This window comes from Miniopterus schreibersii, assembly GCF_964146895.1.
Source record: "Miniopterus schreibersii genome assembly, chromosome: 2".
Taxonomy (NCBI): Eukaryota; Metazoa; Chordata; class Mammalia; order Chiroptera; family Miniopteridae; genus Miniopterus; species Miniopterus schreibersii.
This window is the reverse complement of record NC_138102.1, coordinates 185,705,158-185,727,433: the sequence shown is the minus strand read 5'-3', so window position 1 is coordinate 185,727,433 and position 22,276 is coordinate 185,705,158. Positions and strand designations below refer to the sequence as shown.

Genomic DNA, 22,276 nt, shown 5'->3' with positions numbered 1-22,276 from the left:
CTGAAATTTTAAGGAACCCCATTTCCACGTCCCCCCGTTTCTAAGCAGAAGGTAGGAACTGCCTGGGTCCTCCTTGGGCACCTGTGTTCCAGTAGGAATCTGTGGAGATGCGATTCGAGCCCCTGACTCGACCCAGGTGCTGGCGGCCGGCTCCCGAGGCCACCTCCTGGGGCCACCTCCCGAGGCCACCTCCCGAGGCGGCCCCTCCGCGGCGCCCAGGCCCCCGCAGCCTCGGGCTCGCTCTGTCGCGGGCCAGCTGGAAGCGCCCACGTGCCTCCCCGTCCGGAACTAGAGGTTCCCAGTGCCGTCCGGCTTCAACTCCCATTTGCCGTGACCCACGAAGGAAAAGAAAAACCGATTATTCTGTAAACTCCCAAGTAAGAAGGGAGCGAAAGAACAGAAACAACATCTACCTGCCGCCGATGTCAAGCATGGGACACAATTCAGATGTCCTGCGACATCGCTAACGACACACCAAGCGGCTTCCGCAGCAGCTGCTCCATGTGGAACGAATTGTTTTCTAGAGAAACTGGGGGGGGGGGCAGCTCACCACCAGGAACAGGGCGACCTGTTTAAGGAAAGTGTGTGCTTTCCGCTGTCCATTCAAGCTCCGCATAAAAACCAGAGAAACGGGAAACCCAGGGAGGCTTCCTTCCCAGGACCCAGGCCTGGGGCCGCAGGGCGGGTCGTGTTTTGGGGGTACCCATTTAAGCTTCCACTCGGCCAAAGGCAGGAGCACGTGGGGGGCCTGTCACAGCCGCCGAGCTTTAGAGCAGCAGGCGCCGAGGGCCACCCTGCCAGCGGGAGAGCGTATGGGAGGCGGGAACAGCTGTCCACAGGCCTTGTACCCAACGCACCCTGAGGTGACCTTGGTCTGTCTGTCTGCAGAGTTACAGCTCAGGGTCCTCAGGACGGCCTGGTTTGTTCTGAATAAATCTGTTTGCTTCTTAGGTCACTTGTACCGGTCCCAGCTCCACCCGGCACACGGGGAGGGCATCACTGCCTCCCACCTGCACCCCTGGAGCAGACTCCTCACCTGCTCTCTCCCCAGGGACAGTCTCAAGGACAGCCCTGGGCATTCTGCCCCCTCCTGAGGGACCCGTCTGAGGAACCTCGGTTCCAAATACCTGGGTTCGCAGGTAAGGAAACAGACCAAGGATGGGCCCCATCCAAGGTCACGTGGCTCCTCGAAGGCCAGGCTGGAACTGAGCTCAGTCTCCCTGCCCCCAGCAGTGCTGGGCCCTCCCGTCACACCCCCCTGCCTGCCCAGTTAGCAAGCCCTCTGTTGGCCTGGTGACGCCTGGCAGCTCCTGTCCCGGCCCCTGACAACAGGCAGGAGGAGACTTCACAGCTAAATCCAGTGTGTCACATGCGTGTCACATCCCACCAAGCACCCGCCTCCCCAGGGGCCGCTTTCACGGAGAGGCCACGCAGTCGGAGCCCTCGCAACGCCCCAAGGTCCTTCACAGTGACCTGCTGCCACTTCTCTCCGGGAACCTCCTGTCCTCTCCTCTCGGGGACATTCCTCCCCAGTCACAGTTGCTCGTGCTCCTCCCAGGGGCCTGGCTGGCAGCCTGCTCTGCCGGGACGCGCTCCAACCCGGTGTCACTCAGCCACCCTCTCGCCTTCCAGTCGTCACTTTCTTGGCGAGGCCACCCTGGAGGGTCCTCACGCTCCCTGGCGCTCCCGGCCGGCTCCCCCACCCTACGCGGGCCTCCCCCACACTGAGCACCCTTTAACACACCAACCCTGCCCTCGTCCCCACGCCGCCCACCTGCCCCCCGCCAGCGGCAGCTCTGTGAGCAAGGGGATTTTGTGCTCTGCCCGCCTCTGCATCCCTGAGTGCGCAGGGAGGGGCCTGGCACCGGGCAGGAGCTTTGTCAATACCTGCCCAGGTCTGACGGTGAACGGGTCCATCTCCTCTCGTTTCCTCGGGCAAACCCTAGATTCTGGCAGAAAAGCAACCTGGCATTTGCTATCCACATGGCACGCTCTCCAGTCTCCGGGCCGTATCCCGCTCCTGCGCCTGGGATGCCTCCCATCCCTACATGTTCCACTTCTTCCCAGAAGCCTGCCCAGATCCACCCGGGGAAGGACCCTGTCCAGCCTCTGTGGGAGTCGCCTCAGCTCACATCACAGGCTCATCGATGCCTTTTCTGCCCACTGATCCTTGACAAGAAGTCATGTCAGCCACCTTCCTCCTCCACACGTTCAGCACTGACCGACTGAGCCTCACACCAGTGACACGCTCTGAACATAGTCCCCTTTCTTCCAAAAAACCTCACACCATTTAAATGAATGGACCTGAGGAAGGAGCCCACGGGGAGGACACCCCAGCGTGTAGAGGGCAAAGGCTGGCGTGGAACCAGGGCTTGTCTGAGAAACAAGAATGAACGCAATGTAAAGCGATGAGAGTGCTAAGGGAACAAACAATCTGTTTAAGAAAAAATGGACATTTCTACCATGAAGCTCTGGAGGGGCATCTTCAGGCCTCCTGGAAGAAGGTGTATTTAGGGGCTGAGGGCCATCGACACCATCTGTAATTGGTCTGAGAGTCCACGCCATTCACTTAGCACCGTGTTAGATGCCAGGGTCCCTTGTGCGGCACTTGAGGCCTTTCTAAGGGGAACAGTTACCTTCCAACCCTGGCTTGTCTCGTCCATGAACATGGTATAGCCCTCTGTTTATTTGGGCTCCACTGAATTTCTCTCAGTAATGTCAGGTTTTCTGAGTAGAGAGGTCTTGTATACCTCCTTTAGACTTATTGTGAGGTGTACAATATATACATCTTAAATTTAATTGTTAACTGTGACACTATTATTTAGAGAAGTTCTAGGTTTACCAAAAAATTGAGTAAAAAAGTACAGAAAGGCCCTGGCCGCAGTGGTTCAGTGGTTAGAGTGTCGGCCAGCCCACGGCCCAGTCAAGGGCACGTACCTGGGTTGCAGGTTCAGTCCCCAGCCCTAGTTGGGGCGTGTGTGGGAGGCAACCAATCGATGTGTGTCTCTCACATCAATGTCTCTCTCCCCCCCACCCCGCCTTCCACTCTCTCTTAAAAATCAATGGGAAAAAAAATCTTCAAATGAGGATTAACAAAGAAAGAAAGAAAGCACGGAAAGTTCCCATGAACCTCCTCAATCCCCCTGCACAGGGTTCCTAGTAGGAGCAACTTGCATTAGTTTGGGGCATTTGTTACCATTGATGAGCGAATATCAATATATTGTTATTAACCAAAGTCCATGGTTGACATTCAGGTCCACTCTTATTTCAGCGCTATTTGTTGAAAAGATTACCTTTTCCCACTGATACAACTCCTGGCTCGGTTGAAATCAACTGGCCGCCCGTGTTAGGTCTATTTCTGGACTCGCCGTCCTGCTCCATTCGTCTACTCGACTACTTTGTGCCGATGCCACAGTGTCTTGACTTCGGCAGCTCGGTAACAATTCCTGAGACCAGGCGGTCTAAGTCCTCTGACTGTTCGTTTTCAAAGCTGTTTTAGCCACATCAGAGCCCCCCTATTTCCATATAATTTTAGAATCAGCTTGTCGAATTCTACAAATAAGCAGCCGAGTGCGATTCAGATCTCTGTGAACCTGTAAACCATCTTGGGAGCACTGCCAGTTCGATGGCCCGAAGTCTTCCGATTCTAGAGCATGGGGCAGCCTGCCATTTATTTGGGTCTCTTAACATTTCTCTCAGCGCAGTCCTGCAGATGTCCCTGGACAGGTCTCGTGCACTTGATCCTCAGGTATTTCGTATTTACTGACGCTCCACTGCTTTTAAATGCTAAGCCCGCCTTCTGTTCCTGGAGGAAACCCAGCTTCCAGCACAGAGGTGTCCCTTCATCTTCCCGTGGCTTCCACTGTCCTGGTTGAGAAATTCTCTCTGAACTGAGGCTCCTTCGAAAGTGATGGCTTTTTTATTTTTCACCTTTAGCTTCTTTAAAGATTATCTCCTTGTCTTTGCTTTTGTCAGCAGTTTTACAACCGTGTGTGCAGGTTTTTTGTTTTTAATTCTGCTAGGAGCTCTTCAGGATTCTTGAATTTGAGATTTGATGTCACCGGTGTTGGAGAAACTTAGGCCACTGTCTCTTCAGAGGAGATGGGGCACGTTCGGGGCGGTGTGGCCCTGGACAGCCACTACCTCTTCAAATAGTGCTTCTGCCTCATTTTCTCTCTCTCCTGCCCTTAGGATCCCAATCACATGCACAGCCAAATCCGCACTCCACCTCCTGACCTGTTATAAGTCACCAATCCTCTCATCGGTCATGTCTAAGCCGCTTTTATGTCTACTTTGTACTTCTCAGTTTTATAATTTCTACTTGATTTTTTAAGTCCATGTCCTTCTTAAAATACAATTTTTAGTACTCGACCAAAATTCCCAATCTTATCTTCCATCTTTTTGAATATAACAAGTTTATTTTAAAGTTTGTGTTTTATAAGCCTCGTAGTTAAGAGTCACAAGGGTCTGTTTTTATTATCTGTTATTTCTGCTGGTTCATGAGGTCGTCTCGTCTCATGTGCTTGGCTGTTTGTGCTGTGTGTCCTACTGCACAGTCTCGATGTGAATGGCAGTGCCAGGCCATGAAAAGTACCATGCGGCCCTGGCTGGGTGGCACAGTTGGTTGGAGCATCGTCCTGAGCACCAAAAGGTTGCAGGTTCGATTCCCAGTCAGGGCACATGCCCAGGTTGCGTGTTTGATCCTGGTTGGGGCGCATGCAGGAGGCAACCAATCGATGTTTCTCTCTCTCTCAAATCAATTTTTTAAAAAGTATCATGCAAAGCAGAAATCGTGTGAGGTGATTTTACTAATGGTAAAAATCACAGCTGTTCCCTGGCCTCCAAACACTTTTGTCAAAACATTAAAAACTCTCTTATTACCTGTTGCAAATAAACAGGAATACAAAGATGCAGTAAAACTAGTGTTCACTTAGCATACCGTAACGAGAATGTGAGAAACACTAAAAATTAAAGTGTTTTATTTTATTGTAAGGAACTTTTCAAGAGCAGTTTGACCCGTGCCTGCCGTCTGCTCATTAAATAGCTCAGTACACGACACAGAGTGAGCACCTTTTCAGCGCTTTGGCAAACTGTCATTCACACTTCTTCAGACGTTTGGGATCAGCGGCCAGCTTTTGATACTTTGCACTTTTTTAAAAACTCGATTTTAAAGAGAGTGGAAGGGAGAGAGAGAGAAACATCAGCGAGAGAGAAACATTAATCGGCTGCCTCCTCCACGCCCCCAACTGGGGGCCGAGCCCGCAACCCGGGCAAGTGCCCTGACCGGGACTCGAACCGGTCACCCCCTGGATCGCGGATGGACACGGCCACGGGGCCGCTCCGGCCGCGCCGTCTTTTGCACTTTGAACGTCAGGAAGCACCTCAGCACCCCTTGGCCGTGATGTGCGTGGCTGGGATCGGCTCCCCCAGGACACCCTCATCGTTTCCACAACCACCTTCCTCATTTAGGTGAAGCCACTGTTACCAGGCTCCTCCACTGCCCATCCAGCGACTCCCGAATGGCAGCCAGGTCCCCGTGGACCTGCAGCTATTTTTTCTACGACTCCCTTGACGTTTGATGAGAATTTTACTTCCAGCACAATCATCTTGTGCTTTTTCCCGGCACTTTCATCCACGGGCCAATCCTCCGTTCGCTTGTCCATCTCTATAAAACGCCACGTGGGTTTTTACTGGGAGACCAGGGGCAACAGGAACGCGGGCGCTGTGGGCCGTGGGCGCCGAATGACGGGCCGCGGGAGCCACTCGCAGGCCTGCTGTGAAAGGGGCGACGGGACCGGTCACCGGCCCTTGTGCAGGTGTCACCTAGGCTGGGATTCTGGACCCGAGGGGGCAGCGGGGCCTGCACTTCACACAGCCACTCGCAGGAACTGAACTCTGGGCCCTGCTGCTGGGGGACGGCTGGTGCTACTTAAATTAACCAAATAGGCCTGGCTCCAGGGGCGCAGCGGTTAGAGCATCGGCCTGCACGCTGGTGGGGAGCGAGTTCGATTCCCGGTCAAGGGCATGTACCTGGGTTACAGGTTCGACCCCCCACCCCCGTGGGGTAGGGGTGTCAATGCCCCAGGGATGCTTCTCTCTCTTTCTCCCTCCCTTCCCCACCCCCTACCCTTCCACTCTCTCTAGGGATCAAGGTGAAAAATATCCTCACTCCTTGGGTGAGATTTAAAAAACAAAACAAAAAATTAACGCAATAATTGCCCTGGCCGATGTGGCTCAGTTGGCTGGGCATAGTCCTGTGACCCAAAAGGTCGCCAGTACGATTCCCGGTCGGGGCACATGCCTGGGCTGTGGGCTCATCCCCAGGAGGGGCCGTGCAGGAGGCAGCCGATGGATGTTTCTCTCTCTCTAAAGATCAATTAAAAAATAAATTAACGTGGTAATTAAAACGTGTGCAGCTCAGAACTGAGCAAAGTGAGGGCTGTGCCTATATTTGAAAATTTGTTCTTGGAAATAGGGGCCAGAGTGACGGTGTTCCTCCAGGGAGATGCGTTCGCTCTGCCCGGCATCGAGGCCTCGACAATCTGGGGTCACCTCAGTCAGTTGTGAGGCTGAGATGCCGGAGCTTCAATCCTCAAGCAGCTGATCAACCCCCCGATCACCTGTCCTCGTGGGGGCAGCTCTTTGAGGTTCCAACCCAGAGTCTGAGATGATTTCCAGGGTCTTCCCTTCTTAAAGGCTCTATATGCCAAATTTGGCCTCCTGGCCCCACAGAATGCTTCGGCCCTGGGGTATTACTTTGGCCAACACCCCAGAGACAATATAGACCCAAATTTCAAGCCTCCATCGTCTCCAGACCCCAGCCTGGCGACTCCCCCGCCCCCCTGAGCTCGCCCGGCCTCCTCCGCACATTCGAGGATTTTTTCCCACCGTTTTGAGTTGGTGCCCAAATTACTAAGCTATTATCAGGAGTGGGCTCCCCACCTAATGTGTCTGAACTCCTAACACCGTGAATGCCCGTGAGCTCCGCAGTTGGTGACGGGGTTTTCTCACCTTTTACTTGCTAAGTGGAGCTAAGACGACCCTCCTGTTCCCTTCAGTAGGATCCTCAGGCCGGCTACGGGAGCCCCTCGCATTTCCGCAAGGTTTTCAACACCAGCCTCAAGGTTTTCCTCGTATTTGAGCAGAGTCACTCAGACAACTTGCTAATACAATTTTAGACCAGAAAAGCTGTCATCTTTCCGAGAAGCACAGGGCACAGGGAACGAAGGAGCGAGGACGGCTGTTCCTTCCACAGATGTTCTTGGTGCCTCGCACGCCAGGCCGGGTTGCAGCGACCGTGGGCCCGGGAATGAAAAGACACAAGCAGCCCTGCCCCCTGGAGCTGCGGCCCCGGGGGGGGGACAGCAAGGGACCCAACGGCGGAAGCTCATACAAGTTAGGCGGCGACGCGGGTGGGGTGGGGCCACAACCATCACAAGAAGGGTCAGAGGCGGCCTCCCAACAAAGGGAATGAGGCCAAAGATGATGTCCTTCCGCCTGAAAACGCGGACAAGGGGCCAGGAGAGGCCCATGGGCCCCACGACCTCCCTACCCCCTGGCCCCGCCCCGCCCAGGGGCCACGGCGAGTTCTCCCCCCGCACCAGGCTCCGCACTCACGTGCCGTTTCCTCCATGTCACTCTGAAACCGCACCGCCTGGGCGAGGCTGGGGTCACCAGCCCTGCCTCAGGGGCCGGAGGCACTGGGTGACTGCGACCTCTCATGCTAGGGACCTGCCCTAATCGGTCACCATGCTCCAGGACGACCAGGACACGCCGGGGTCTCAATGCTCCGCATCTCCCCCAGCAGGTGCCAGCTGTCAGTCCCACGGGGGTTCCATGGGGCAGGACCACGGTGTGGCGCCTAACGGCCCCCGAAGACGTCCACCCTCCGCTCCCAGAGCCCATGGACACGTGGCCTTGCACGGCAACAGGGCTCTGCAGACGTGATGAGGGTCCCATGATGGGCTGATTTGTGCCCCCCCCGCCCCTGAAAGAGGTGCCCACGTCCTACCCGCCAGCGCCCTGGAGGGGACCCTATTGAAATAGGGTCTTTGCAGGTGTCATTAGGTAAATGAAGTCACACTGCAGGGGACCCTTAACCCGGTGATGACTGGTATCCAGATAAAAGGGGAATTTGGACACGGACACACACAGACACACACACACAGACACACACACACACACAGACACACAGACACACACAGACACGCACACAGACACACACAGACACACACAGACACACACACATACACAGACACACGCAGAGACACACAGACACATGCAGAGACACACAGACACACACAGAGACACACAGACACACACAGAGACACACAGAGACACACAGACACACAGAGACACACAGACACAGACACACACACACAGACACGCACACACACACACAGACACACAGACACGCACACACACACAGACACGCATGGACACACACAGAGACACACAGAGACACGCAGAGACACGCACACGCACACAGAACTTTATGTGACAACAGAGGCAGGGGCTGGGGTGAGGCCTCCACAGGCCTAGGACTGCCCGGGGTTGATGCCCCCCCAGGAGTTAAGAGAAGGCAAGGAAGGGTCCCACCCAGAGTTTCAGGGGAGCATGGTCCTGCCGGCCCCTCGACTTCGAACTTCTGGCCTCCAGAACGGGACTAAATTTCTGCTGTTTAAAGCCAGATCACCGGTGGGGCACCGTTACGGCCACCCCAGGACGGAGCCCAGAGGGGAGACCGGCCTGGATGACCCAGGCGGCCCGATGAGCTGGTGAAAGCAGAGACCTTTCTCTGGCTGCACCGAGGCAGGTGGAGACCAGAGGGACTGAGGGCGTGGGGTGGGCTTGGCCCACACTGCTGGTTTTGACAACTGTGAAGCCACGAGCGAAGGAAGGTGGGCGCCTCTGGGCTGACAACCAGCGAGGAGTCGGGGCCATAGACGGTTTTGACAACTCACAGAATCGCACACGGACAGAGGATGAATTCTACTGAGTTAATAAAGCTGCATAAACGTGACCGAAAGAAACCCTCAAGCCCAGCTCCCTTGCCTGGTTTTTAGGGATCCCGATGGAAAGAGGCGAGTCTGGAGCTGGAAGGCGGCCCTGCCCACGGAGGAGGGCATTTCCCAGGCACCTCGGGCAGCCAGCCCAGCTCCCACCTGACCTGCCAGGGCCCGGGACGCCTCCCTCCCTCCCTGCCTGTCACCCCAGCCGCAAAGCCAGAGGCCCGCCTGCCCCTGGAGGCCTTGTCACTATCCGCCTGTTACCCTGGGACAGGAGCTTACACTTGCCTTGGGAGCCGTCTGCCGCCTTCACATGTCAAACCAAACGGAGTCAGGCTACGGGCACCGCCGGCTCTCACCCCTCAGAGCCGCACGCGGAGCAGTCGTCACACTCGTGTGACTAAGACACACTCGGCGGGAGGGCCCGCCCGCTTCCGGGCTGTCGTGACAGGAGGCAGGTGCCGTGTCGGGACTCACGGGGATCCCGGAGGCCGGGTCACTGCGGGTGTGGTCAGACCTAACACCCACCTAGGACCCAATCCTGCTGACCTCGGGGGGCCAACGGGCTCCACTGGGCACCAGCTCTGACGCCCCAAGACAATCATCGGAGTTGCACTGGGCCTGAAGTTCTCGGATGTTTGTTCTCTCTCCTCTCTCCCGACTTGGCTCCTTTGGTGGGAGGAGACTCTGAGTTTAAAGACTAATGTGAACCGAGCCGCACGTTCGGGCCGCTGTGAAATGTGGTCCTGCAGGAAGCGCCCACCCGCCCGCTGCGCTGGCTGTGACCCGCCACGCCACCCGCCACGCCACGCGCCATGCCACCGGCCACGCCACCTGCCACGCCACCTGCCACGCCACCCACTGCGCGACAATGAAGCCCGTTCCCCCGGCCTGGGAGCCGTGTGCCTTGTGTTCTGCAGTGCCCGCCACTCCCCATGGCTCTCCCAGCACCCAGACCACCGCCCGGCACACGCAGTAGGTGCTCAGTAAAGACCTGCCGAGTAGATGAAGGAGCTCGGGAGTAAATGACTAAGGTACCCAGTGGACACGGCCGCAGTAAAGGCAGGAGAACCAGAGACAAGATTGCTGCATCCAGCCTGGGGCAGGATCAAGGAGGGCTTCACGGAGGAGGCGGCGTTTGATTAAGTCTTGAAGGAATCTCAGACGGAAGGTGGGCCCACAGAGCTGCAGGCTCACGACGGGTCCTGCAGCACAAGGGTGAGCCGGCGGCAGTGGCTTCTGACCTCCGACCTCCAGGGTCTGCGACCGGGAGGGGGACTTGCACCCAGCGTCACGCAAATTAACACAAGGCACCCGGTTTTAGGTGAAAAGTACTGAGGTTAAGTGTTTGCCTCGGAGGTCTGGCTTGGACAGGCAGGGCAGGGAGGTTTCCCTGAGAAAGTAATTTTTGGCTGAAATTCAAGGGCAGAGATTATGGGGTGAAGGGGGGTTGGAGGGTCAGGGTTCGGGAGTGCCCCGGGGGCCTGAGAGAAACGGGACAGGGCCTGCGTAGAAAGAACAGGGCCCCTGGGGTTCCCACCCCCACGGACGCTGGGAAGCGAGGGCGGGCGAGTCCCTGAGGCCCAGTTAGTGAGCAAAGCAGCCTCTACAGGCTCCTAGGACGTCCAGTGCAGCCCCATGGGGAGCACTGGCACTCACCCCACTCGCAGATGCGGAAACTGAGGCACAGCCCAGACCAGCAGTCCGCCTGCCCTGTCCGGCCTCCACTGCCCCAGCGGGAGGCCACTCCTGGGACGGGGGGAAGAGCAGGGTCGGGCCCCGGAAAAAAAACTGGGGGCAGCTCAGAACCCGACACACTGAGTAGGAGCCTCCAAGAGGGTCAGGGGTCGGGGGACATCAGGAATGTAGGGCCGGAGGTCACGGAGTGTTGACCAAGTGCAGGGGACTCGAGAGGGGTCAAGGCTGCCTGGGTCCAGCAACCTCGGACATTCAATGCTGGCACGGGGGGGGGGGGGCGGCCAGCAGAGACCACGGGAGAGTGAGCGCCCGCCTCCTGGGCCGGCCACGCGGCCTCGGGGGCACCCACAACGCGGGCAGCCATCAGAGCTGCCCGCCGGGCAGGCGTTCATGCCACAGCCGGGCCTCGTCTGTCCAGCTCCTAGAGCTAAGTCCCCGCTGAGCTCAGTTTAACCGCCCGACCCTGTCCCTCAGGGGTTTCCTTCGGCCGGAGCAGCCCGGGCATCTCACTGGGCAGGGAGCTTTCCCAGTGCCCTCTGGAAAATGGCCCGTCCCGCCCAGGAAGCCCGCACCCGGCTTCATTCGCCCCGAGCGCACAGGGGGCCCCAGTCCCGGCCCTTCCCTCGGCCGTGAGTCAGCCGCGGGGAAGCTGCTCTTTCCCCTTCGAGAAGCTTCCCTCCCTTCGGTCCTGGGCCTCCGTCCCTACGAAGGGTTTCCAGGCGGCCTTGAGCGGGTTAAACATTCACCTTCCCTTAGACTCCTGACCCAGACGCACAGCGACCTCGCTGCCGTCACCCAGGTGAAGGGACAGCCGGGGACGGCCGGGGACTGCGGGTTCCCGGGAGAGAAACGGCCGCGTCCGCCCCTCGCTCGGGCCTCACGCACGGCCCCCGGGGACGCTTTCCGCCCCCCCTTCCCCTGGTCACCACGGCCGGCTCCCCGCTCAGCGCACCGCCCTGGCCGTCCTTCCTGTCCCTGGGCGGACGGCGACAACCCCTGGAGCTCAGGCTGCTGGGCGCCCCCACCTTGGCCCTGCCTCCCCCCAGTTCCAGAGCCTGCTCCCTGAGCCAGACAAACGCCCTGGCCCCCCGGCGGCCCCCGCGCTCCCGGGTTCTCCCTTGTCACCCACGTTCTTTCGACCTGTTCGCGCGGGTTTTCTCGCCAGGAGGGGCAGCTGCGGCCGCATCTAAAGGCCCGCGGGGGCCGGAGCCCCGACCTCGCCACGTCCAAGTCCTCGCACAACTGAGCTTTAGAAACTCCCGTCTCCTCGCTGAGGGCGGCTTCGGTCCGTTCGCACGGCTCGAGAGCCACAGCGATAGGTCTTCCTGCCTGGAAACCGCCCCCTCAGTGAGCTTTTCCAAGGACAGGGCCCACGGAGGGGCTCCTCACTCCCCTGTGCCCCGGCCCACCTGCTGGGGCCACCGGCGATGGCCCGAAGCTGAGGCTAGAGCTGGGGACAGGCCCCGGTGACAGACTGTCACGTTTCACAGTGGAAAGAAAAGGCCGTCAACCCAGGCAGAACCGTCCCCCACAAACCCTAAAGCCCAAGGCTGCCGTAAGCACATCGAATACGCCGTTTGTCTCTATCCTGTTGTAGTTGTTAATCCTCAGGGATGGCTATTTTTTCCGCTGGTTTTTAGAGAGAGTGGAAGGGGGGGGAGAGAAACATCGATGGGACAGAGACACACAAGCCCCGACTCGGGCCGGGGATCGAGCCTGCAACCCAGGTACGTGCCCTTGACCAGGAATCGAACCCGAGACCCTCTGGCGTGCGGGCCGATGCTCTGACCGCTGAGCCACGCCGGCCAGGCTGTCTGTCTCTACCGTAAGTCGCTTCCACCCTCCACGGGCTGGTTCTAGCTAAAACATCTCAACCTTCTCTGAAGAACGTCCCTATTAAACGTCATTCCCGTGAATCCCGTCCCCAACGCACAGACGGAAAACCAGTGGACGGCAAATGGGACACAAACCCAGCTGCTGGGAATCCCACAAAACGCGCTCCGACGAGGCCGCCGTCCAGGGTTCATCGAACTTACTCATGTTCCGAGGGGGAGAGAGATACAGCCTGCGAGTTGTTGGCAGCCCGAGAGACGCGGACTTGTCCAAAAAGGCAGCTGGCTGAAGGCGCTTCTAAAAATTATTTCGATAAAAAACATCCCATCTAACCCACGGGGCACAGAAGAAAACTTACTTTCGGATCATCAAGATTTGACTGTCACTCGGTCCCGCGATCCCGTGGTCGACCAGCCACACGGCCCGATCGTAACCAGGCACTGAAATGCTCCCGTCAGGCTGACAACCAACTTACTAGAATATTTTGGAAAGGGACACGTCCACGTGTCAACCTCCAGATAACTGGGTCTCGCTCCCGGGAGCTTGGCAACGCGTGGCCCGGGTGTGGTCATCACATAACCGCAGCCTTACTCAGTTACGAGCGGCCGCGAGAGGTCGCGGGGCCTCGCTCTCTCTCAGACACGGGAAAGGGGGCTGGGGCGCACGATGTGCTGAACCAGCCACTCAAAGGGCGCGTCAGACGCCGGACACAGGCCGTGGGCCCTCCCACCCCCGCGGCCCAGGGGGACGCCTTCGCCACGGTTCGCCCGTGGCCTCCACGCTCGGAGGGTAGAGCAAGCGGGTGGAACGGGAACCCCTGTTCCTCTGTACTTGCAAGTCTCTTGAAACAGGGCAAAGAAAGGCCGGCGGCCGCGGGGCGCACAGGGCTACGGGCCCTGTTCTCGTTTCTCCTGCGCAGACCCTGGCTCCGCGGCTGGAGCGTCAGCGGGACCCCGCCGGGCTAAACACAAGCGCCTCCCAACCCGCACAGGTCAAGGCGCACCCCATCCCTACTGAGCCGGTCGTTTGAAATCTGAATCCACGACCTTATAGAACAAGCACTTTATTTTATTAGAGTCTCAGGAGATTTCATGAAAAACCTACCGAATGCACCAAACCTAGTGATAATGACGCGCAGAACTGTTTCCTCTGCTGCCACCACCTTCGTGACGTTGACGGGATGGCACTGCAGGTGTGTGCCCAGCCTGCCACGCAGGACACCCCTGTCCCAATGGAAGAATGGGCTCCCAGCCCCGGCCGGATGGCCTAGTGGTTAGAGCACTGACCAGGGCACCGAAGGGTCGAGGGTTCAACTCCGGGTCAAGGGCACGTACCTGGGTTTCAGGTTCGATTCCCCGGCTCGGTGGGGGCATGTTCGGGGGGCAACCAATCGATGTGTCTCTCCCACATCAACGTTTCTCTCCCCCCCCCCACTCTCTAAGGGATGAGAGAAGCTGAAACGCCGAGGGGACACCCTCTTGCTGTGGGGAGGCCCACGGTCTGTATTCTAGGCCCCCCCCGCCAGCTGCCACCCACACTTGAGAACTGTAGAAAACAGAGGCCCATTAATAAACACTTGTTGAATTAAATTCTGTTCCAAGAGCACTTAGAAGTACCTCCTGAGCATACAGGCCCCGCTGGGCAGAAATGAGCACGACTACGCCGCTCTCAGCGAGCCCCACTTGGGGGGAAGTTAGACTAACGGGGCCGTGACGCAGGACAGCACCTGGGATCAGCCCAAGGAAGCTGTGTCCCCGCCCAGGAAGGCATCGCCGGGCCTGTTTCTGCAGCCCCCCAGGATGAGGGGCGTCCTCTGCATGGTCAGTATAACAGGGGTACCGAGTAAGGACCCACGCCAGACGAATGGCCCCCAAACCCGAGGGTGTAGCCACGTTCCGAGAAAACATGAGCCACTCCTGGTGGTCTGGTTATGACTGGCGTAGAACTCTTATTTACCTACTCACAAATGAAAAAGTGAGCCCGGCCCGCGTGGCTCAGCGGTGGAGCGTCGACTCATGAACCAAAAGGTCACTGGTTCGATTCCCAGGGTTGTGGGGTTGATCCCCAGCAGGGGGCGTGCTGGAGGCAGCCGGTCAATGACTCTCATCACTGTTTCTATCTCTCTCTCTCTCCCTTCCTCTCTCCAAAATCAATAAAGACATATTTTTTAAAAAATAACTACTAAGATAAACTTTTTTTTAAATGAAAGAATCGTGTTTCTCTCTGAAAGCCTCTGAGAAACCATAAAATGGTCAGTACGATAGCGCAGGTGTCCGATGTGGCCAAGTGGGAGGTGCAGGCAGGTGGCACGTGGCTCCTTCCTTCAAGACACCTCCTGGGCTGCACACGGGTTTTCACATTTTACAAGAATCTTCACGTAAGACACGACTTCTCAGCCTCCCAGCCCTCGTGAAGGGGGAGCAGCAGTTTAGAGAGGTGGCCAAGGACCTCAGGGCCTGGTAGGCAGGTGGCACCTAATGGTCCGACACCTCTCCAGCCTTTACCAGCTGCCTCCCTAATGCAAACCGACGCTTGTAAACCCTTTTTCGCGTGCTGACCTCACAACAAATCCAGCTCAGCCGCAAACAACTCCACTGGGCCCGACCGAGCACGGATTACACCCTTCCCTTTCCGTAGCGCATAAACTCTTCCAGGCAGCTCCAAGTCACTACTGCACGGTGCCAAGTCATTAAATGCCCTCGAAGCAAATAACAAGCACAGCTCCAGACCACGAGCCGGGCGGACCACGCTGTGCGTGTGGCCCACAGGACAGGCAGGGACACTCGCACGCACGTGCTCCTTCCCACGGGAATCTCACCGCCCGCCAGCGACAGAGACACGGGGAGGAAGAAACTCGCGCTTTCACATGCAGCCCACGAGGACCTCCTTAAAACAATCTAACACCGAGTTGGAAATGAAAATTCTTTGCCAATCTCCCCTGACCACGTGGCCTCAGTGGTGAGCTAGCTTGTTCTGAGTGATTAATAAGCCACAGACAACAGATACAGCAAACGCCTACCCTACAGGCGGAAACTACGCCTTTCTTTGAAATGTCTATGAAACATTTAAGACTGACTCTATGCCTTGCCACCGAGAAACGAAAATAAAAAGAGGCCCTCGACTTCCAAAAAAGCAGGAATTATACAGCCCAAATGCTCAACCAACAATCACATGGAAATTAGACACCGCCCGCCCCCCAGCCCCTTTGCCACTGAGAACAGATCCTCACGTGCAGAGGCTGTGGGAGAGCAAAAAGAGGGAAGAGAATCTGGAGTGTTTAAAAATCTGTTTACACTAAGCAAAGAAACATTTTAATTAAAATTTTCAAAAAGATTGCTTAAAGAATATTTATTATAAAAACACAGAGGCCCCCAGACAGCGCGCCAGAAACAGCACTGAACGGGGGAGACACTGAGGCGGAAACAGTTCCCCTCCGCACTCCAGCTGACCCCCCTTTTAAGACAAGGAAGACAAGCTTGAACTTTCTTTTTTATATTCTGCTATAAAAAGTGGCTTCATGAGCAGATCCACAGCTGCCTTGCTCAACAGCAGCTACTCAATCAACATTTGTAGAATAAGTGAACTTAAAAACATAAATTTCGATATATCGGTATATAGGGGTTGGCTAAATCCTGCACCTAAACACAATGGAATATTATATAGACATTTTAAAGGGCGAAACACAAAGTCATTCTCATGGAAATGTTTTTCGCAGCCCAATAATTAGCGCAGATTACAAAACAGTTTGCAGAGAAGAAACACGGTTGTTTCTTCTGTCCTCTCAAGAACACATGCAATGTTTAAAAATCTCTGTTTACAGGTTTGACAAACGACACTTAGTAAAAAGAACTATTTATGATTATGGAGTAACTTATAAGTCTAAGAGACAAGAAAAGAGAAACATTTTTTTCTTCTACCGTCCATTAACTTGTTTTCGCTTCAAAGTTGCACGAATGCTGCCAGGGTCACTGCATTGGCCCCCCATGGACAGTGACATGCAACCTGTGGCACCCCGCCGCCTTCTCCCTGCCATCCCGGCTGACGGCAGGTCTCGACCTGGCCTGCTATCTAAAGAAAGCCATCTGCGTGATAGTCAAATGGGACTTAAAACAGCCCTTTACTCGTCTGTGACTTCGGCGTCCGTTAGGTAGTGACACTTCTCACAGTGACACTATCTAGTTTTGAATCCCAGGGAACCTGCCTGCCCTAAAGAAATGAGGTTCCTAGTGACACTGACACAAGAAACTTCAAAGAGAATCTACCCACATTTATCTTACTTTCAAAGCGGGAACAATGTATCCAATGTTGCATCCCAAAGTAACAAATTAACCTTCAAGGGGCTGGTCTGTAACACAGCAGAAGAAAACACACATTTCGGTCTGGAAACATGAGTAAATGAAACCTTCTACTCACCTGCAATGACAGGGTCTGGGTACTGGGCTTGTCTGGCCACCGACTGTTGCTCTGCAGAGGAGGCCGGGCCCTCGCGGCCTTGGCAGCAGGAGGCAGAAAAGGCAGCGATTCCGATAGGTCCTCTGGATTCTCCCCAGCGCTCCACCACCTTGGAGAGGAAAGTCACCCTGACCTGCTGCTGCAAAGGCGGCGTGTGGCAGGGTCGCTCCCAGGATCCCTGTGGCCCTCCCCCCACCCATTACCCCGCCACCCTGCCCAAGCAGCCTTGGGGTCGGAGGGGGCCCTCTGCTTTAGGGAAGGGGGGCTGGGGCTGGGGTGAGGGCGCAGCCCCGGAGGTCCCCGGAGCGCCCCTCTAAACCCACGACATTACAACCACCACGGACTTTTTTTTTTTTTTTAGGAAGAACTTTGACATTTGGGGCACGCGGCCCCTCCTTTAAACTCTAAAAGGCGAGGAAGGGGGGGGCGTGCGTTTTCTGTCCCTGTGGGTCTGGGGTGGGCGCGGGGCGGACCCGATCCCCCGGACTTTCGCCAGCACCACCTTGGCCCCTGGAGGCGCGCAACCAGGGCCCGGGGCTCGCCCGGCCCGACCCGGGGGCCCGCCCGCGCCGGGCGCACGGAGGGCAGGTCCTCGGAGGTGCCCTGGGCGCTGAACTAACCCGCCGCGAGCTGCTCCCTCCCGACCGCGGGCGCCGAGCGCGCGGCCCGGAGAGTCGCGCTGTCGGGGCCTCGGGCTGCTCAGCTTCGGGGACCCCCGGGATCTTGGGCAACGCCCCCTCCCGTCGGCGACGCCCCAGCTCGCGCGGAGTGGAGGGCGCGCCCGACGCCCCGCCCGCTGGCCTTGCCTCCCGGGAGCGCGCGGGGACCCGAGTCTCTGAGGTCCCGGCCAAGAGCTCCGCGCGCTCCCCGCCCCAGCGACAGCCGCGGGCGCCCGACTCCGGGAGGGAGGCGGAGGGGGCGGCCCCGGGCTGCGGGCTCCCCCGCACCAACCCGCGGCGAACGCCCTCGGCCCGCGCCCCGGGCCCCGCGCATGCGCCGCCAGCCCCGCCCCTCCCCCGCCCGCCGCTCTGGGTCCCCGGGGGGGGGCCCGGCCCGCAGAGCCCTGCGCGCGCTCGCTCACCCCGAGCCCCGGGGCCCGTCCGCCGCCCGCCGTCCGCCGGGCAGCGCGCGAGGGAGGCGGCTCGGGGCCTGGCGCTAGCGGCCGCCTCCGACCCCGCGCCCGCCGCCCCCGCCCCGGGCCGCCGCGTCTCAGCCCATGCCCGGCGCCGCCCCCGCGCCCGTGCCAGCCGCGCCCCCCGCGGCACGCGCCGCCCCTCGCGCTCCTAGCCCAGCGGGGCCGCGCGGGCAGCGCGCGGGGGGCCGGCCCGGAAGCCCCGCCCCGAGGCCCCCGCGCCGACCCCGACCCCGCCCCCGCCCCGAGCTCCGGACCCGCCCCCGGGCCCCCAGCCGCGGCCCCGGGCGGGACACACCCCCAGGACCGCGGCGCCCGATTGGATGCCCGCGAGGCGGGGCGGGGCCGCGCTCTCCGGCCTCTCCTCCCGCCCCTCCTCGGCTGCACGCGTGGGGAAACTGAGGCGGGAGGGGCGGAGGGACTGCCAAGGTCAACGCGCGGGGGCGAGCAGGGCGCCGCGAGGGGACATCGCGTGCAGCCGGGCATCCGGCGCGCGCCCGAACCCGCGCACCGGGCGGGGCTGCCGTCCAGGCGGGGTGGGCACCGCGCTGCGGGACGGATGGAGGTTCCCTTCCGGCGCCCCGGCTGCGCTGGCGAGGTCCCACCTCCCTCCGGAGCCCGGCTCTGCGGGTCTGTGCCATGAGCCGGTGTAGACACCGGCCGAGGCACTGTGCCCTCGAGTTTTGGGGGTTCGCGGAGTGCGGGGCGGGCGGGGAAGGACCCTGTCTCTGGGACCCCAGGATGCAAACGTAGGAGAAAGAAAACGCGAGATGGGAGGGCGCGTCAGCAAGTAGTGGAGGTGCCGGGGTGACTGACGCACGGGGGACCGAGGTGGGTGAAGGGCAACCAGGACGCTGCGCGCTGGGGTAGAGCCGTGCCCGCTCCCCCCGGCGTCGGAGTGAGGGGCTGATCTCACCCTGCCCAGGGGCTGGGTCTGTGCCAACCCAGAGAGGAGTCGCGGCCCGGCCGCCACTGGTGGGGGTCGGGGGGCTGCAGAGCAGCTTTGTTATCGCAGCGACGCCTAGCTCCCCGCGCGGAAGGCACGAAGCCCCCTATGCCAGAGCGTCAGGACGCTCCTCCTTTGGGAACACAATGTGTCCTATGCCAGCCTCCTCCCCGCGCCCCCCCCCCCCACTGTTCTATTTGTAGATGCGGGCGAGCCTCCAGGAAGACCTACAGGGCAGGAAAGGCCCCTCCAAATAAGTCCTGCATTAGCAGAGACCCTGGAGAGCAGGCCCACCCGGCCTCGCACAGGTGTCCCTGAAACTCTCCCTTGGTGATTAGCCCCATTCCTGGGGTGAACTTTGCCCCACCCTGCAGACACCCACAGAACCTACCTACCCACGCCCACACTGACAAGCCCAACTTTTATTGCACTTGCCAATATTTATATTATGTTTCAGTTTACAAAGTGATCCCTGTACTTTATATCCTGGATATCACACAGGTTGCACAGGCAACAGTGTTACTTATTTACACACCCAGAGGCCACGTTGTATCAGGTGCCGTGAATGTAGCAAGGAGGGAAGCTGACCGTGACATCCAGGCTCAAAGACATCCCCTGACATTCTCCAGATCCCAGACTGTCAAGCACCCAGAGTCCAAACGCAGGGGTGCTGGCGTCTTTTCCCAGATGCACCGCGCTGGTCGAGACCCAGTTCAACCAGGCAGTTGGAAAGACCCGGCAAACATGGTTTTAACTGAGGACGGAGCAAGCTGTCTAGGGTTCAGCAGGGTAGTGGGCACACCCAGCAGACACAGAGAAAGGATATTTCTGGGTTCCTGGAGCTCCTAAGGTTTTAGGGAGTGGAAACTTGTTCGTGCACGTGTTGAAATTTGTCACCTTTGAATAGATGCTCTCCGCCAGCCCTCTCCCCTCCCCCAGGTAGTGCAAGGAAGGACAAGACTCTTCTCATGGGCCAATCCTGGCCAGAAATTGCTCCGTCGGTGCTGCCCTGGCAGACTATGAGTTCCTGTTTGCCGTGGAGACCTTGTCACACAATCTGCTCAGGAGAAACGGGCACAAAGGACACCCCTGCTCTGCCCCCAGCTCCTGGAAGTCCCTCCCTCCCTCCCTCCCAACCTCCCTGAGCCTTGATGGTGTGTGGGCAACTCAACCGAACAGAGATGACCTCCTGTGCAGGGACCCAGTGGTATGTCCCTTATAACTTCAGGGACAAATTAGTGCTCCTGAGACCGTGTCTGTGTTCCACCTGTTTCTTCTCGGAGGCTCCTTGAGCACCGAGAGCGTTGGGGACACATGTTACTTAGTCCACGGCCCCCGTATATTTGGTGCCGATGCTGGTTCAGGTACAGTTGCAAGTTTTCTATTCCTGAAGGTGTTTGGACAGATCAATACGATTGTGCCCACGTTGCAATAGGAAGACTGAGGCACAGAGGCCCCTGCTGCACCAGGAGAAGAGGAAGGTCTGTGCAGCCCCTGCCCTGCTGAGCCACTCTGGCACCTACTGATGGGCCCAGTCCCACCAGAGCAGCCTGGGCTCCCTCTTGCAGTGACCCCCACCCCAAGGAGAATCAGGAAGCTGGGACACTCAGTGGAGGGCAGTGGGTAGTGGGAGGTGACTGGAAGTGGTAGGGGTCTGCCATTTGAGACTAGGTGGCAGGTTAGACCCAACCCTGTAAGCAAGTGGTGTCGGCCGCCTGTGTTCATAGAGGATGTGGACCTGGCAGCCGGCCCTGATCCCTGCCGGGGACATGTCTCCATGGGTCTGGGAGTCCAGGCCAAAGCTGTCCATTTGCCCTGTGGCTTAGGTAACCCTTTTCCAGGAAATGTCCAAGACCTCTGCGGGTCACTGCTCTGCCCTTTGCTGATGAAACGGAGTGTGTGCTCCCAGGGTGCCATCGGCCGGGGCAGTGGCCTCTGATCTCCTGGAAGTGTGCCCTTCGGTCAGGTGGTGAAAGTCAACAGGGACAGCAGCCACAGACTGGAAAAGGGACAGTTCACTGTTGGCAAGTGCGGAGCTGCTCCCTGGCCACGTCTAGACCTCAGCGGGGACCCACCATGGGCACGGCTGTGGCTGCCATCCTAGGAATGATGGCCATACCTCGTGGGTCCAGATACCAAAGCACGGAACTCACAGTCCCACCAGGCACCTGGGTTTATCCCCATTTTACAGGCGAAGAAACCAAGGACTCTTGCTGGCCCAGGTCTCTCAGAGGGAGCGGGAACTGGATTCCCAGAGGCCACCCCCACACTGCCATCCCACTGGCCACAGGGTAGCCCAGAGGTCGCCGTCTGACCCTGAAGCTCAGGCCATCCTGGCCTGAAAGCCGCTGTCTCGGGCAGGCCCAGGAGCAAGGTGTTGAAGGTCAGGGTTGGAGAGGGGCCGTGCTCCAGGGCAGAGAGGCAAGGGTACGAGATGGGCAGAGGCAGGCAGGGCCCCAGCCAGGCAGTGATTTGTGGCCGGGTGGGGAGTGTGGCTTGACTCTGTCAGATAGTAACACATCCTAAGTGGATGCTAAGGGATACGGGTTGACTAAGGGTCATCACTGGAGGTGCTTGTGGGGAAGCTGTGCGCTCGCTGGAGGTCTGCAGGGTCTGGAACCTGCTGCAGGCCAAGCGTCTGCTGCAGCCACAGACACTCGGTCCCTTTGACAACCAACCCGCCCCAGCCAAGTTCACAGACTGGCTTCGCTGTAGGCCCCTCCTCGACGTGGGCCTCTGTCTCCCATGGGCCCCTGCTGTTCCTGAGAAGCCCAAGGCAGCCCCTATGCAGCCACGGGGCCCCCCCCCATCCCTCCCGAGAGTCAGGCACCCTCCTCGTCAGCACACTGTCCCGTCCCCAGCTGTCTTAAGGGCAGGGGGACAAGAGAGCCTCACTGTAATCCATGTAGGTGAGTTTGGTCTGTAAGGGACATGGGCTCTGCGTAGAGGGGGGTTTGCAATGACGTGCCCCCTGGGGTCCCACAGTCAGCTGCCCTGCTGTGGTGGAGGAGGTCAGGGGGGGCCGGAGGTTCGATGAGGTCGCGCAGGGAGTGCAGGTCCACGTGCACACTGCGGCCTCAGCCTGGGCGCTTGCCCCAGGTCCCCCCTGAAGTCAGTGACAGGACCACGCTCGGCCTTGTACTCGGTGATAACCTTGGACAGGCGACTTGGCCTCCTGCCTGAACTCCCTCGTCTGTAAGACGGGGC

General features: G+C 58.7%; 1 protein-coding gene across 5 annotated transcripts in view; it reads right to left on the bottom strand.

Moving 5' to 3' along the window:
• Positions 1–19,058, bottom strand: part of PPARA (peroxisome proliferator activated receptor alpha) — a 51,958-nt gene extending 32,900 nt beyond the window's left edge. The window contains exons 1-2 of one of the 5 annotated variants that reach the window (XM_081129446.1): positions 19,040–19,058; positions 16,953–17,100 (exon numbers count right to left, since the gene is read on the bottom strand). The gene's annotated coding sequence lies outside the window, so the exon portion shown is untranslated. Of the gene's footprint in view, positions 1–12,897; positions 12,966–16,952; positions 17,101–17,493; positions 17,513–17,611; positions 17,913–18,072; positions 18,184–19,039 lie in introns of those variants that run through there. The other 4 variants (XM_081129444.1, XM_081129445.1, XM_081129447.1 and 1 more) reach the window with 4 other exon arrangements.
• Between the last annotated feature and the right edge of the window lie 3,218 nt (positions 19,059–22,276).